Below are 16,388 nucleotides of genomic sequence, written 5' to 3'. Positions count from 1 at the left end.
AACTACAAGTAGAAGAAACTTGTCTGTCTAATTCACCACTATTTTTTCCAGAGCCCCTATGGTAATATTTTGCTCATAACAGGGAATCTATAAATATCTGTGAAATACTTTAAAATAATAGGAAGTGTGGCTTAGAATTTGAGAAATGGGTTCTTTTTCAACTGTGCTGTTGTCTAGCAATGGGAAATTTTATGAGCCAAATAAGCATCTTAGTACTTATTATTTCTCTCTCAGGAAAATCACCAAGTTTGTTGCGATGTTCAAATGAGTGCTAACTTGAGCTCTAATCACTACTCAACTACAAACAAGTTTTGGGAGGTTAGGTAAACTTTTATTATCCTCATGTTTTAACACTCAAAATGAAAATGTTGAAAATTAGCGGAATAGTGAAGGACACTACGTCAGGGAAATAGAGAGGCAGTATAATTAATAGTTAACAACTGCAGCCAGAGTGTTGAAGTCCCGCAACTGGCTTCACCACTTTCTGGCATTTGATCTGGGCAACCTGACCTCTTCAGGTTGCAGTTTCCTCATCTATGAAGCAGGCTTTTTTAACCATTAAATAAATTAAAACACCTGCTGCACTTAGAACATTTTGGGGTGTTAAATAAGTGCTTAAATATAATATAATCAAATATTGGATTTAGAAATCTCACTTTAAATTTAATATGGTGGAAGTTATACAAGAGGACAAGTTTTTTGTGGGAAGATGAGTTTAGAAACCAGTTTAATTATTTAGGTGATACATGATGATGGTGTGCTTCAGAATATTGGCAAAAGAGGTGGAGAGAAATGGAGGTAGTCAGGTTTCCGGAGTACATATCAACAGAGGATGGTAAATTATTATATGGAGAAGGTGATGTTATACACTGGTTTCCCCATGATCAATTGGAGGAATGTTGGCGCCACTCACTGATATTAAAAAACAGCAGGGATAGATGAGTTTTGTTTTGTATCCTATTGAGTTAGAGTTGTCTGTGGGACATCCAAGACAGCTATCCAGTAGCGAGTTTTAGATATAGATTTGTAATCCAAGCAAGAGAGCCAGAATGAAGAATAAGCCATAAATGAAAGATGAGGAAAGACAATAGTGGGAGGAAGTAGAAGGTCATGCGTGGGGGAATAGTTAAGACTGAAAAGTCTCCAGTAGCTCGTATGCAGATGAGACAGCCAGAGTGAGGAGTAAGTTGGAAGTGGAAGAGCAATCACGATTTTAAAGAAAGAAGTAGGAGATAAAATTCAAAGCACAGATATAGGCAATAGTAATGACACCTCTGTCGTTTACAGAGAAAGTTTCAAATAAAAGTACACATATTTGGATAGTTGGGATAATATTAATTTTTGTCTTTCTAATGGAGTATTAATTTTCTATTGCTGTGTAATGAAAGACAACACATGTAGTGACTTTAAACAATACCCATTGATTATCTCACAGTTTTGTTGGTTAGATATCTGAGTGGGCTCAGCTGAGCGTTCTGCTCAGGGTTACACAAGACAGAAACCAGTGTGTTCACCAGGCTGAGCTCTTACCTGTAGGCAAGGTAAGAGCTGTTCTAAACACATTCAAGCTATTGACAAAATCAACTTACTTGTAGTCGAATGTCTTTTATCCTTGTTTTCTCACACGTGCAAGCTGAGATTGCTGCTCTGCTGCTAGAGTTCTTACACATTCCTTCACAAATGGCTTTCTGCTTCTTCAGACAAGGTGTGGCACATCAAATCTCCCTTACACTTCAGTCTCTCTACCTACCTCTTACTCTACATCTTCCTGACTTCTGCCTCTGATGTTAAGGCTCCTGTGATTACATTTAGCCCACTCAGATCATTTAGGATTATTTCTTCAATTTAAAGTCAACTGATTAGCAACCTTAATTACACTGCAGTGTCTTTATCATGGAAGGTAATATATTCACTGGTGTTACAGATCACCGTATTCAGTCACAGATACCAGGAGAGTAAGGAAATGTTCTCAGAGAACATAATTCCACTTACTGTAAATGGTGCTTTCTTTCCTCTCTGGAGAAGGAGGAAAAAACCATGTATTAACAGGGAAGATGGAAAAGCTGAAATGACTGAAGATTATAGCCACAGGTTAAATGATGTTTTTACCAGTGATGTATAAAAATATTTATTTTATTTCCTAAAAAAGTGAAATTCTCTCTTTACCCTCCTATCCAGCCCAAACATTACTTTTTTCCCCTAATCAGCTAATTAATCACTATTAGGTGTAGGAAGTAAAGAGATCTGGTACTAGTCTGTTCTTGCACTTCCAATAAAGACGTACCTGAGACTCGGGAATTTATAAAGGAAAGAAGCTTAATTGACTCACAGTTCCACATGGCTGGGGAGGCCTTACAATCATGACCAAAGGCAAAGTAGGAGCAAAGTCACATTTTACATGGCAGCAGATAAGATAGTTTGTATAGGGGAACTCCCATTTATATAATTATAAGATCTACTAAGACTTATTTACTACCACAAGAACAGTATGGGGAAAACCGCCCCATAATTCAATTATCTCCACCTGGCCCTGCCCTTGACATGCAGGGATTATTACAATTCAAGGTGAGATTTGTGTGGGGACACAGCCAAACCATATCAGATATATGTTTGGAACTATGTTATATTTGTTTTTACATAAATTATATAATCAAGCATATATTGTTTTGCAGTTTGCCTTCCCTTTTTTCTTAATATTTGCTGGATGCCATTTTATATCAATATATATTAATCAATCTCATGTTTTATGCTACTGTATATGAATGTCAGTTTATATGTAATATAATTATAAATAAATTTAAAAGTAACCATTGCCCCAATTAAAGAGATTTGGGGTTATTTCTAATTTGTGTTATTATAAATAGTGCTTAATTAACCTATTTAGTATATGTTTTTAAGGCATAGATAGAAATAAGAATTATAAATTCATAGGAGACTGTTTTAATAATTTTGATTCCAATGTTTTCTGTTATCTAGTTTGCAAATGTATATGGCTGTGTATCCACACCCTTTCTGTATTTTAATTTATCATTATTTCTCCTTTAGTGTTCATTTTTTAGGTCTCGCTTAATAAACCTTGTCTAAGACAAGGGTATAACCAGATTACACTGTGTTTTCTTTTCCTCTTTCTATGTATGTGTGTATATATATGTATATATATATTTATATATGTAAAATATAACATAATTATTTAATATGATTTCATTTATACCCTATATTTGAAGTTTACAACATAATTATTTAGTATGATTTCATTTATACCCTGTATTTGGAGTTTTTGAGTTATGGGTGATATGGATCTATCTGTATTATTTTTTATATCTACAGTCAATTATTTCAACACCATTTATTTTTATTCAATTTCTCCCCACTCATTTGAAATGCCACATTAATTTATTCTCTGCTTCTTTAACTACACAATTTAGGTTCTGATACATTTTTTATATTGCATTTACATACCTGCTATTATAACGTCACAGTATTTTAATTACTATAGCTGTAAAATACTGTAATAGGAAATGTCCACCATTTTTGTAGTTGCTTTTTCCAATTTTTTAAAATTTTTTGGTAAACTATTGTTTTTATTTTAATTGTGAAACCTCACAGAAATCGTGGTAAAGTTTTTATTAAGATACATTAAATTTACTTATTAATTTGAATAAATTTTATAGGTATTATATTAATTTTTTTAAAACCAAGGAGCATAATATATCACTTCAGTTACTTAAGACTTTTATTGTGGACTTCAGATAGTTTAATTATTATCTCTATTAAAATTCTACTCTCTCTTGCATTCTCTCTTTTATATATTAGAAACATATTTTTTCTTGGCTTTTATGGTTTGTCCTGCTTCTGTAATACAATCAAATTTGTCGGGATTTCCTCTGATTCCCTACTGTATAGACTTGAGCAAGTTATTTGAGGTTAAGTTTAAGATGAAGCATCATGAGCCGCTGGCTCTTGCATTTGTCTTCAGTAAGTGCAGGCAAAGCAAGTCTGAATTTAAATATTTCTGAGTTCTCAGTTTGATAAGCTGTGCCTCCCGCTCGGGGTTACTTTCTGAGGGCAGACAACTCCTATCTCTAGCGCTTACAAGTAGGTCAGAGTGCTGAGCTGAAGCCACTTCCAAAGGGCCCATGAATTAAACATGGTGGTGTTCTGTTTTTTTGGTTTTGTCAGTTTGTTTAAGCATTTAGTATATTAAGTTATGAAACATTATTTTGGTGGCATTCCCAGCATTTGCAGCATTATTCCTTGAAATAATTTTATGGCTGCTTTTGTCCTTTTTTTTACCTCTAAGCCATTCTTATAATTTCCAGTTCCTCAAAGGGTCCATCTTTTCGTTACCTTGAATGATTTGAATTTATGGTACTTTTATGTACCTTATGTCATTTTGTTGAATTTGTGGTAGGTGGGAGAGATTATGGTATTAATTTACAAGTCCCCTTGTAAAGGGACTTGAAATAATTTTGTAATAGTGTAAAAATGAGCAGTATTCGAATGACTTCAGGCAATTAAATGACAAAGAAAGCTTAAATATTTGTATTATCGTAGAAATATTTTTACTTTATCATATATAACATGACATGAAAAAGTCTTATTATCTGTCAAGCATTTTAAATTATATCTAATAGTTTCAGTTACTAACTAATTTTTTCTTAAATGGTATTTGAAATCCATTAAACTACTTAAGCTGTTCCAACTTGCAAATAAAGACCTTTACTTTCTATCTTTAACAAAATTATTCATAGAATGAGTTTGAAACATAGTGTCAGGCAATATCAAGTGAGGAAAGTTAATTAAAATTCAGTAAAACTAAAGTCACTTGTTATTAATGTTTAGAGAGTGAGTTACCAGAAGTTGTTGTAATAAACATACATTTTTGGAATGTAATTTATTTAAAAATTGTAAGCTCATGTAAAATTTTTAATCACAGAAACCTTATTAAACCCTCATCATTATATTCATGTTGTAACTGTATCCTAATAATTTTTACCTTTTTGTGTTTCCTTTGCATTGTGAACTTTAAAAGTTGACCAACCATTCTTTTTGTAAAGAAGTAACCCTTTTTCTTTAATCTGCCAGAGCTAAAGAACAAATAAAAACAAACTTTGTCATTTGATAAGCTAAATATTTTTCAATATTCTCCAGTAGGTTGGTTGAGAGTATTCTCTAGTATATGAGTTGTGACATTTTCTTCTCTGGGATTTTTGTTTTTTTGTTTTGTTTTGTTTTCTTTCTTTCCCTTTTTTCCATTGCCATCTCACAAGTTGAAGTTATTTAAAAACACACACAAATATTAAACTAAAAATTCATTTATTTTAAGATACACCACTTTTCTAATGTCTAAATATGGGTGAGCATCGAAATCAATGTGTGCATTTAATTATATTCTTCAAAAATATTGTATTAAATCTATTATATATCTTATAGTTGATGCCATCTTAGAATTGAAATTTTAAAAAATCATTCAAGTCAATTAAATTTTTAAAGCCATATGTATGCTTTATTTTTATCATTTATTTTATTATTATTCTTTTGAGACGGAGTCTTGCTCAGGCAGGAGCTCAGTGGTGTAATCTTGGCTCACTGCACCCTCCACCTCCCAAGTTCAAGCAATTCTCCTGCCTCAGCCTCCTGAGTAGCTGGGATTACAGGTGTGCGCCACCATGCCAGCTCCCTCAGTTTCTTGAAGTACATGGGAGTCATATTGGCCAAAGCCTCTTAAAGTAAAAGTAACAAACAAACAAAAAAAGACTAGGTATTCCCACCACTGTCATTTATCATTCAGGACTTGCCAACTCCCTGCAACTTTCTCAAAAAGCAGTGCATAACATTTCTTCTTTTTATAAAACTACTAAACTTCTCATTGCTCTTTGGACATACTAAAGACAAGCCAGTTTACAGTGTATGCCCCAAATTGTAATTCATTCTTCTCAAATAAAGTATTTTAATTTTATAGATTTGTCCCCCTATTTTATTTGACTTTTACAGAAGGCTCACCAGAAACCAATCTTGTTGCACCTTTATCTTGAACTTCTAGATTCCAGAAAATAAATGTCTGTTGTTTTGCCAAAAAAAAAAAAAAAAAATGAAAGAAAGAAGAATACTGCCCAATAACCCTAATAACAAGTACCCACTTAAAATGTTTCTTTAGTTTCCTTCCATAAATGTAGGTGTGAACAAAACAAAATGTAATTTGAGAGTTGTCACTCAAGATTTCTAGAAGGTTTTAGAACAAACCCTGATTGTTTACTTCACGGAATTGAAATGTCAAAAAAAAAAAAAAGATTGGATAGACAAAAATCCTAATATACATCCAACTGGTTATTATAAAATTTTCTCAAAAATGTATGAAACAGAGTTAGAGAGCAAGAAAGGAAGGAGAACATAGAATTAAAGTGCTCAAATTTATAGAAAGAAGACCCCTCGTATGTTTATATTCACTGTCCTTATTCATTTGCCGTTGCATTTATTCTCACATAACATATTATTACATGATTATCTACTTGATTTTTTAATTTTTCTCCACTAGAATGTAACTTCCATTAGAGTAAAGTTCATGTTTATTTTATTCATCAAATTATCTAAAGCTCTAGTATAGCATCTTGCACAGAGTAGCTATTCAATATTATTTTAGAAAAATTAGATGAGATTGGAACTCACCCATGGAGAAAGATAACCAGTGAGATCCTTTCAATGGTGAATTGACTTGAGGTTTTTTAAGAGTAAGAATTATCTAAGATTTATTTTTTTCCCAAGGGAAAACTGTTCAGTTAGGGTAGATTTAATTGTCATATTTAGAAATTGAATCAAATTATACATTCAAAGACTTGATTCTTTTTCATAAGCATGTATTTTTTTAATATACATTGTTTAACATTGAGATAAATTCCCTATTATTTTCCTAAGATATTTTCCGCCTTTTGCAGCAATGAGAATACTGCAGCAATGAGAATACTGCAGCAATGAGTATTTTGCAGCAATGAATATTATACAGCAATGAAAAATCATATCAAGAAGAAAATTATTAAATTGAAATAGAATTCCATTTCATTTCTTTAGAGTTTCCACAGTCACACACACTCAAATAATCTTTGCTTTTCATTAACTTTAGAGAGTACAAGGGTTTTGCTAGTGTTGAGTTAGGTGACTCGAAATGATAAATGGGACAAACTGCATGGTGAATAGAATGAATTCAGCAGAAGCAGAGACAGAGCAGTTAGTGTTATTAATCAACAAGTCCCCAGGATTAACAAAAAACTTGGAAGTTTGGAATTCTCACAGAACATTAAGAGGTTTTGGCCAATATGATTCCCATGCATAAGCACAAGGCGAATCCAGTTATGGTTTGTACATAAAAAGGCACGCTGACAATGCACAGTTCACAATACTGTTAAAAGGATAGAATGAATTGGTTTACTGTAGCATAAAAAGTATAATGGACAAAATGATATTCTATTCATATCATAATTATTTAAATAAAATAATCACAACTGGGCCTTTTATTCCTTAAGCTGTTGAAAACAGGCAAGATATTTTCATTTCCACTGAGAAATTAAAGTATGAAATAAATTCAATCAGGAAATATTTAATTCATCAAAAAAAGCCATTTAAGCTCTATACTAGAACTAAGATGAACTCCTCAGGGATCTCTGACAGCACTTAGAGTAAATTTAATTCCCCAGAGTCCAAGCTAGGGTAGGTGAAAAATGTACAGGGAGCAAGGTGTGGCTCTGCCATTCAAATGAGTACTCAGTTCTTAGAGGACATGGGAAGTCAACAGTCCAAGGTAACAGGCTGTACAGAAAGATGGGACTATGGACAGAAAATAAGCGTATGTGTCCGCAAAAGATAATATAACAAATAGATAATGTAGCAGCGTGCACACATATCGGGTCAGGATGTTCTGAACACAATTGGTAAGTAATATAAGATTATGAGAAGCTAGTGTCTTTGCAGCATGGAATTCACCATCTTTACTATGCCAGGTCAGGAAAGACAAAGGATTCACAAAGGGAGAATGAATTGTGTGTCTCCCTGAATACTGAATATGTTACTGATGAACATAGAGAAGTGAAAAGAACTAATATAATCAAGTTAAAAAATAGAGTAGTAAGTTTTGGATTAGTAGCCAAAACCAATTTCTAGTAACATATTGGTGTCCTTCAAAATATTGGAGGATATACGTACATGAATATTTAATGTAAAAACATCAATTACTATTCGTTGAGAAGTGAACATTTTGTTGTATATTTTTGGAATTAATAACTTTGGTTTTTTACATTAATTCCATAACACGGCAGAAAGCTTATGGTTTCTGATACAATTATAAGTGAACTTCAGCTTAAAAGATAAATTTTCAGTTAGGTTTGTGCATTCAGACATCCAAAAATATCTAAAGGAATCAACAGAACTTCCTTTTGTTCTTTGCAGTATCTTTAAAATATTTCACTTTGATTTGATATTATCTGACATTGGTGCTATTTGAATCATTGAAATAAGAGCTCCATGTCTAGTGATATAAGTTTCTGAGATATTCAGAAAGTCAGACAACACTATATTAATTAAATCACGAATTTTGTGTGTAGCTTTTGTCTCTTCGTAATTGCATTAACCAGAGGACTTTATTCCCTCTAGGACTGTAAATCAGCAAATCTTGGGCTAGCCATAGAAGCATTAAGAATGTCTTAGCTGTCCTGGGCAGTAACTCAGTTCTGTGAAATTATATCCACTGGGATCTATGGGGTGCTTGAGACAGCTTTATTTCTCAAATTTATTACATTCTTTCACAGCTTCTCTTAAAGATTTCATAAACTCACAATGAAGAGTGGTCACTTAGATTCAGGCTCCAAACACAGCAGAGGTAATCAGGCTTGCCTTTTCCTGTGTCTTGCATGAATAGCAAGAGCATTAACTAGTAATAAAGGTACCTGTTGATCAAGGGGAGAGAAGGCCCAGGCAGTTTTCTGCCTTAACATCGTGCCTGGGACAGTTCTCTGGGTCATTTAGCAAGCCAACTCTCTGTCACAACTGAGCTTAAATTTTATAGAAGGACAATTTTTGGATTTCAAAAAGAACTCACAAGACATTTTCAAACTCTTTACTGTTTGACCTATTTGCATATTTCTAAAGAAAATTTTATATTGTTTTATTACAGAAGCAGATGCGATTTTATATTAGTAAACAGTGACTCAAATTTTTATTGTTTTTTGGTTTTATTGATTTGTTTGCTTTACATCTTGGGGAGCAAGATGTCTTTTTTGCTTGCTTTATTAAATGTATTTGATTTAATATCCTAGAATGAGCTGGAGTTAAAAGTAAAAATTATATACATATATATATAAACATACACACATGCAGATACATGCACATACATACATATAGCTTATGTGTGCATGATTCAGTATTTAGCAAATTACTGGATTTTGATCTAGCTGTAAATAATAATAAAAAAACTTGATGCAGTTGCAAACTAAAATATTCCATTTGAGTTTAGTAGATAATAATGTATTAATATTTAAAATAACATATCTCCTAACCATCTGTTTGATATGTTTCAAAAGTGCATTTATATGTCTTTGTGGAACTATAAAGCAAGTTTTGTAAAATGTTAATACTAAAAAATCTTGTGAAGAGTATATGGTCATCAATCCAAAATGGTTTACTGAGCTACCCAAAGCACCACACAATATTTTAAATTTTCGTAGGAAACACAGCAAAACTTGAGATATTTTGAATACTTCATACACAACTAGTTTGATATTCTTCTCTGCTTCAACATTAAATTAGGTTACATTCCTTTGATACCAACGTATCTTTAATAATTCAGAATTTCTGTGGTCGCCATGATTAACCACACCAACAACAAAAGTAAAATGTCAAAAATCTGTGTGGAACAACAAATGTGGTTAGTGATATCTAAACTGGTTTCAAGATTTGAAAAATTATGCGGGGCCTATCACATATCTATCATATATGATATATATGATAGATATATGATATATATATCTTAGCTCTCTATTCTACATGATCTATTTGTCTGTTTCATCACCAATACCACACTGTCTTGATTACTGTAGATTTTATATATATATATATAATATACATAAAATCTGGTTTCAAGATTTGAAAACTTATGTGGGACCTATTATTTATATATATATATATACACACATATACTGAATATATATATATATACACATATACTGAATATATATATATACACATATACTGAATTTATATATATACACACACATATACTGAATATATATATATATATATATATATATTCCATAATTGTGGTCTTTAAGATAGACGTAAGGACTTTCTTTCAATTTATGTAAATTATGTTTTTCAAATTACTATTAGGTTTTAGAGTATAAATACTTATAATTTGGCCTTAAGTATCTAATAACATTATAAAGTTTATTTTAGGTATTTCCTTTGGCCTGGGGTGAGGTGAAAAAATACTAAGACTCTAAGGGTGTTGTGAAAGTAGAAATTTTCAGAATCTCTTGTATTAAGAGAGTCTTAGAACTACTTCTCTTTAAGTTGACTATTAAAAACAATATTTGTTAAGCGAAATATATTAGCTGAAATTTTTAAATATTAGATTAGAGATATTTTTCTAGTTTTACTTTGCTATGAGTTTTTATAATACATGAGTGTTGACTTTTAAAATTTCTTTTTAAAATTTTTGTTTTAGTTGCTTTATTTCACTTTTTGTCCCTTTTAAATAGACTATTTTTAGGAGCAGCTTTAGATTCACAGAAAAGTTGAGCAGAAAGTACAGGGTTCCCATATAACCCCTGCACCAACACATGCATAATTTCTCCTACTATCAACATCTCTCGCCATGCTGCTAAGTTTGTTACAATTGACAAAACTACATGGACACATCATTGTCACCCAAAGTGCATAGTTTGCATTGGGTTCACTCTTGGTCTTATGCATTCTGTGGCTTAAACAAACATGCAATGAAATATATACAGCCTTATGGCATTGTACAGAATAGTTTCACTGCCCTAAAACTCTTCTATGCTTTGCTTATTCATCCCTCCTTCCCTCCAGACCCTGGTAACCACTGATCCTTTTACTGTCTTCATCATTTTGCCTTTTCCAGAATGTTATATAGTTGGTATCACACAGTGTGTAGTGTTTTCAGATTGGCTTCTTTCACTTGGTAATATGCATGTAAGTTTCCTCCCTGTCTTTTTCTGACTTGATAGCTTATTTCTTTTCAGTGCTGAATAATATTCCACTTCCTGGATGTACCACAGTTTATCCATTCCCACACTAAAGGACACCTTTATTGCTTCTAAGTTTTGGCTATTACAAATAAACCTCTTATAAACATCCATGTGCCAGTGTTCATGTGGACACAAGTTTTCAACTCTTTTGAGTAAATACCAAGAAGCACAATTACTGGATCCTATGGTGTGGGTATGCTTACTTTCTTCAGAAACTGCCAAGCCATTTTCCATAGTAAATGACTTACTCTCTTTTATTCCTATCAGCAATAGTAAGAGTTCCTTTTCCTCTCTATCTTCCTCAGGATTTAGTGTTACAGTTTTGGATTTCGGCTATTCTAGTAGGTGGGTAATGGCATCTTGTTGTTTTAACTTGCAATTCCCTAATGACAAACAATGTGTATTATCTTTTCATATGCTTTTTCTGCCATCTATATAACTTCTTTAGTGAGCTAAATATTGAGGTATTTTGTCAATTTTTAAATCTTGTTAGTTTTCTTATTGTTGAGTTTTAAGTGTTCTTTGTGTATTTCAGCTAATAACCCATTATCAAATATGCATGTTGCAAGTATTTTGTTTTGATGTATGACTTAAAAGGTTTTTCATACCAGAAGCTTTTAATTTTAATGGTGTTCAGCTATCAATTACATTTTTCATGAGTCATGTCTTTGTGTTGAATTTTAAAAGCCATTGCCAAAGCCAAGAACATCTAGAATTTCTCCTTTGTTCTTCTAGACGTTTTGTAGTTATGAATTTTATATTTAGATCTATGAAACATTTTTAGTTAATTTTTGAGGATTATGTGTATCTAAATTTATATTTTTTCATGTGGGTGTTCAGATCCAGCACAATTTATTAAAAAGATGATAGCATTGTATTGCTTTTGTATCTCTCCGTTGTGTTGCCTTTTCTCCTTTGTCAAAGATCAGTTAACCATATTTACGTGAATCTATTTCTTAGCTCCCTAAGCTACATGATCTATTTGTCTGTTTCATCACCAATACCACACTGTCTTGATTACTGTAGTTTTATAGCAAGTTTTGAAATTGGGTAATGTCAGTCTTTTTGCTTTGTTCTCTTTCAATATTGTGTTAGCTATTCTGGGGTGGTATTTTTTTTTTCTTCTCCATATAAACTTTAAAATCAGTTTGTTAGTATCCACAAAACAATATCATGAAATTTTGAGATTTTAACTGGAATTGCATTGAAAATCTAATTAATAAAAATATGATAATAGAAAATAAAGCAAATTAAAAAACAGTCTAACAACTGCTTACATACCATTTACATCGTATTATATATTGTAAGTAACCTAGAGATGATGTAAAGTGTACATGAATATTTAATGTACTTTGATATAAGGGACTTGAGCACTATGTCATTTTATATAAGGGACTTGAGCATTCATGGATAATGGTATCAGCCAGGGGTCCTGAAACCATTCCCCCATGCATACCAAAGCATGACTCTGCACAAATACACCCATTTCTCCCCTAGAAAACTGGGCATATTTAGAAGTGAATGCTTTATAATGGAGTTCCACTTATATTTCATCAATTTACTGTGCTGAGCATTAAGCTTAGAATTTAGATATTTATGCATTTGTACTTCAGTAAAAATTACATCTTACAAACTCAATTTATCTTAATGTGAACTGTCACCAAATCTCAGTCTCCAGCTTAGCAGATATGTCAGCCAGTCCTTAATGAGATTACATGAATATTGGCTGATTTTTATAGATGAACTTAGCCTTCCGTTGCTAAAAGGCTAAAAATTCCAGATGGCTAGAATTTTAAAGGTTTAAAATTTTGGGCTTGGAGTTAGGACTTTGTGTCTTGGCAGCCTAGTAGTATTGCATGTGTTATTGTTCAATTATAAAACAAAACAAAAATTATAACTTTTTTTTTGCTCCAGTTAATTGTCTAAAAATTTAAAATATAGATAATACCAATGCTATTAGTTGGCAACAGAAAACAAAACACATTACTCATTTTGAAGAAAGAGAAGCCAGATTCATCTTGTTCCTTCTATTCCCTCTTTTTATTGTAACTGAAGTCTAATTGAAAAAAAAAACTGTTGTGTACAGTGATAAGATGCTCAGTTGAAAGCTTTAACCTATGTGCTATGTATACCTTTGATAATCTGCTCCATCAAGATTTTATTGTATTTTTTAGTAACCTCCGCATATCATTTTGGGGGAGGTCCTGGAACATTCGCTGCTCTCCTCACTTTATCGATTGTCCAATGGTAATTTGAAATGTACAGTATGAGAGATTTTGGCTGTATAAAATGGAAATTATTTACAAACGTGGTTTTACTAGCTTATAAACAAAACAAAATCACTAATATTGGAGGAATAATAAAATGTCACGCTCACTTATGGCGACATTAGATCCTGGGTTCTGTTTGTACTTTGTCTCTGGCTGTCATTGTTGAAAGCAGGTGTCCCAATGTCTATTTGTTTGGACCTAAAGAACTCAGGGCCCCTAATCTAATACCAATGTTGATAGCTCCTCTACTAGTTTCTGGTTATTGGTGCAATTTCTGTAATTGCAATAAAACTTGCATTGAACAGTTGAGGAAAATCAACAATCGATTCTACTGACGACAACCCATAAAGTTTTCCTTGCTTTGTCGTAAATTACAAGAGTACCTTTTATTCAAATGTAGAATAACCTAGAACCCAGAACATTTTTAAACTGCTAAACGTGACATGTATACAGAAAGATAGATTGCTGTAAAAGGTGACAGTAATTGTATACATACTGTTAAATGCTTCTCAGTGAAAAGTGAATCTTAACAGTATTGTATGGAAATGCCAATGTCTTAAACATTTGTATACTATTTAATGAAAATTACCCTTCCAGGAACTTATGGTTGGGCAATGAGCATAAATGTTTTCTGTTTTAGTATATTCACTGCTGTGTTGTATGTAGAGGTAACAGAAATTGAAATTAGCCTAACTATGGCATTATGTACATAAATTTTGAGAAATCCATAAAATCTAATATTATGCAAAATAATCTAATCAAAGTATTTCCAAAATATTTCCTCCACTCAATTCTGTGTTCATTGATCCAATACCTGGCACATAAAAAGCACTCAATAAATAATATTTGAATTAATATAAAGGAAAATAATTTTTTTTGAGATGGAGTCTTTCTTTGTTGCCCAGGTTAGAATGCAGTGGCATGATCTCGGTTCACTGCAACCTCAGTCTCCTGAGTTCAAGCGATTTTCCTGCCTCAGCCTCCTGAGTAGCTGGGACTACAGGCATGCACCACCACACCTGGCTAAGTTTTGTATTTTTGGTACAGATGGGTTTTTACCATGTTAGGCACATTGGTCAGGTTGGTCTCGAACTCCTGACCTCAAGTGATCTGCCCGCCTAGGCCTCCCAAAGGGCTGAGATTACAGACATAAGCCATCGTGCTTGGCCAGAAAAATACTTTTCATCTGTGTTTTCCTTGTTACTTTCTTTACACCAAACTCCATGCTATTTTAGTAAACTCAGAATCATTAAGATAGAAGCTATATCAGCAAAAAAAAAAAAAAAAAAAGTAATTTTTTTTGTGGCAAATAATTAGAATTCAGAGCTCAGTGGTATGAAGGCATAATTGCTTTATTGAAGATCATTGGCAAACACAGGTCTACAATCCATTTATATTCCTGTGAATTTAGGAAAATAGTATTTCTTTTCGTCTGCAAAATTGAAAAGAATTCTTTCAACTGTAAGAAAATGATGTACCATCAAAATTAGAGGCTATCCATATGGTAACAACGTTCTAATTCTTCTTGGCACTGAGCTGATAAAAAAAATATTCTGTTTCATAGATAATTTGTTTAGTTTTCCTGATCCCCTTGTTTTTCTTTTCCAATTGAGGGGGAGAAGATAATTCCTATTTTGCACATCTTTATTAATCAAGCAAAACTGGGGAACAGTTGTGGGATTCTTTAGCTGTTATGGGGATAGACAGAAGGAGAGCTATAATTTTTAGGCTTGTCGCTTTAAATGATGCCCATGAGACATTAGCATCAGATACAGAGCCATTGAGATGAAGAATCCAAATGGCACCAGTATATAATAAAGGAAAAGTAAATAAGTTGTACTTCTTTGCTGATGTGCATTTACTATATAATAATATAAATACACATTGCTGTTGGTTGTTGACTAGAAGCCAATGGAATCATCCCTGCTACAAGATCTTCAGATTTCCTGTTTCAATGGAGATTGCAATAAAGACACACTTTGCTTAAAAAAAATCATCCTAGTAGATATTTTTAACAAGTAGTGTTAGTCAAATATGGAAGTAGAATTTGGAGGGTCAGGATTAAATGGCCTCCAGATACATTTATCTATGTTGTACACTGACTCATTCATTATCAAATTTTGCTTTATTTTATGATAGTAGTTTCAAGCCAATTGCCACATAACAACATCAATCTCTTATATTTTAATGTTCAGTAATTGAACTATTGGATTCTATAGAAGCTTCTTCAAAAATGCTTATTATTTGCAATAAATATATTTAGGCTAATAAAACTGTACTTGTCAGAAATATTTCCATCATGTGTTTCAATGTGTGCAGCATATATTTTACATACTATGGAGAACAGAAATCAAATAATATATTACATATAAGATTTCTACTTTGATGAAATTTGAAAAAATTTTTTAAGCTAACTTGTTAACCTTCTCTTTCTTAAAGGTAAATCTGTACCTCCATTTTAATAAGCATGTCCCATCTCAATCCTGTATTAAGATATAATGAACATTCATAAACAAATAGCGTTTTAAGTGATACTCTCTTTGAAAGCCTGTGTTAAAACTTATGTGATTTACTTCATATGCCTTCATAATTCAAAGCCAAGAGTGGTCCCAACCTTTTCTACTGCCATTCTTTTTGTTGTTTTTGATTATATTTCTAAGGTGCCTATTCAGCTGTATTATTATTTACTTTGACTTTTAAATGCAAAACCACCACTAGTGGAAATCAGAAATAATCACCAGCATTACATAAAAGTCCCACTACCTAACACAATGCTCATATCCTGAGATTTAAAGTGAATAAGAGGTTTTCTGTTCTCTGGGAGTTTTTGACCTAATCATTATGCTGGGGAAAAGAGAGTTACTTT

This window comes from Symphalangus syndactylus, chromosome 11 (genome assembly GCF_028878055.3).
Source record: "Symphalangus syndactylus isolate Jambi chromosome 11, NHGRI_mSymSyn1-v2.1_pri, whole genome shotgun sequence".
Lineage (NCBI taxonomy): Eukaryota > Metazoa > Chordata > Mammalia > Primates > Hylobatidae > Symphalangus > Symphalangus syndactylus.
Note: the sequence above shows the minus strand (reverse complement) of the source record.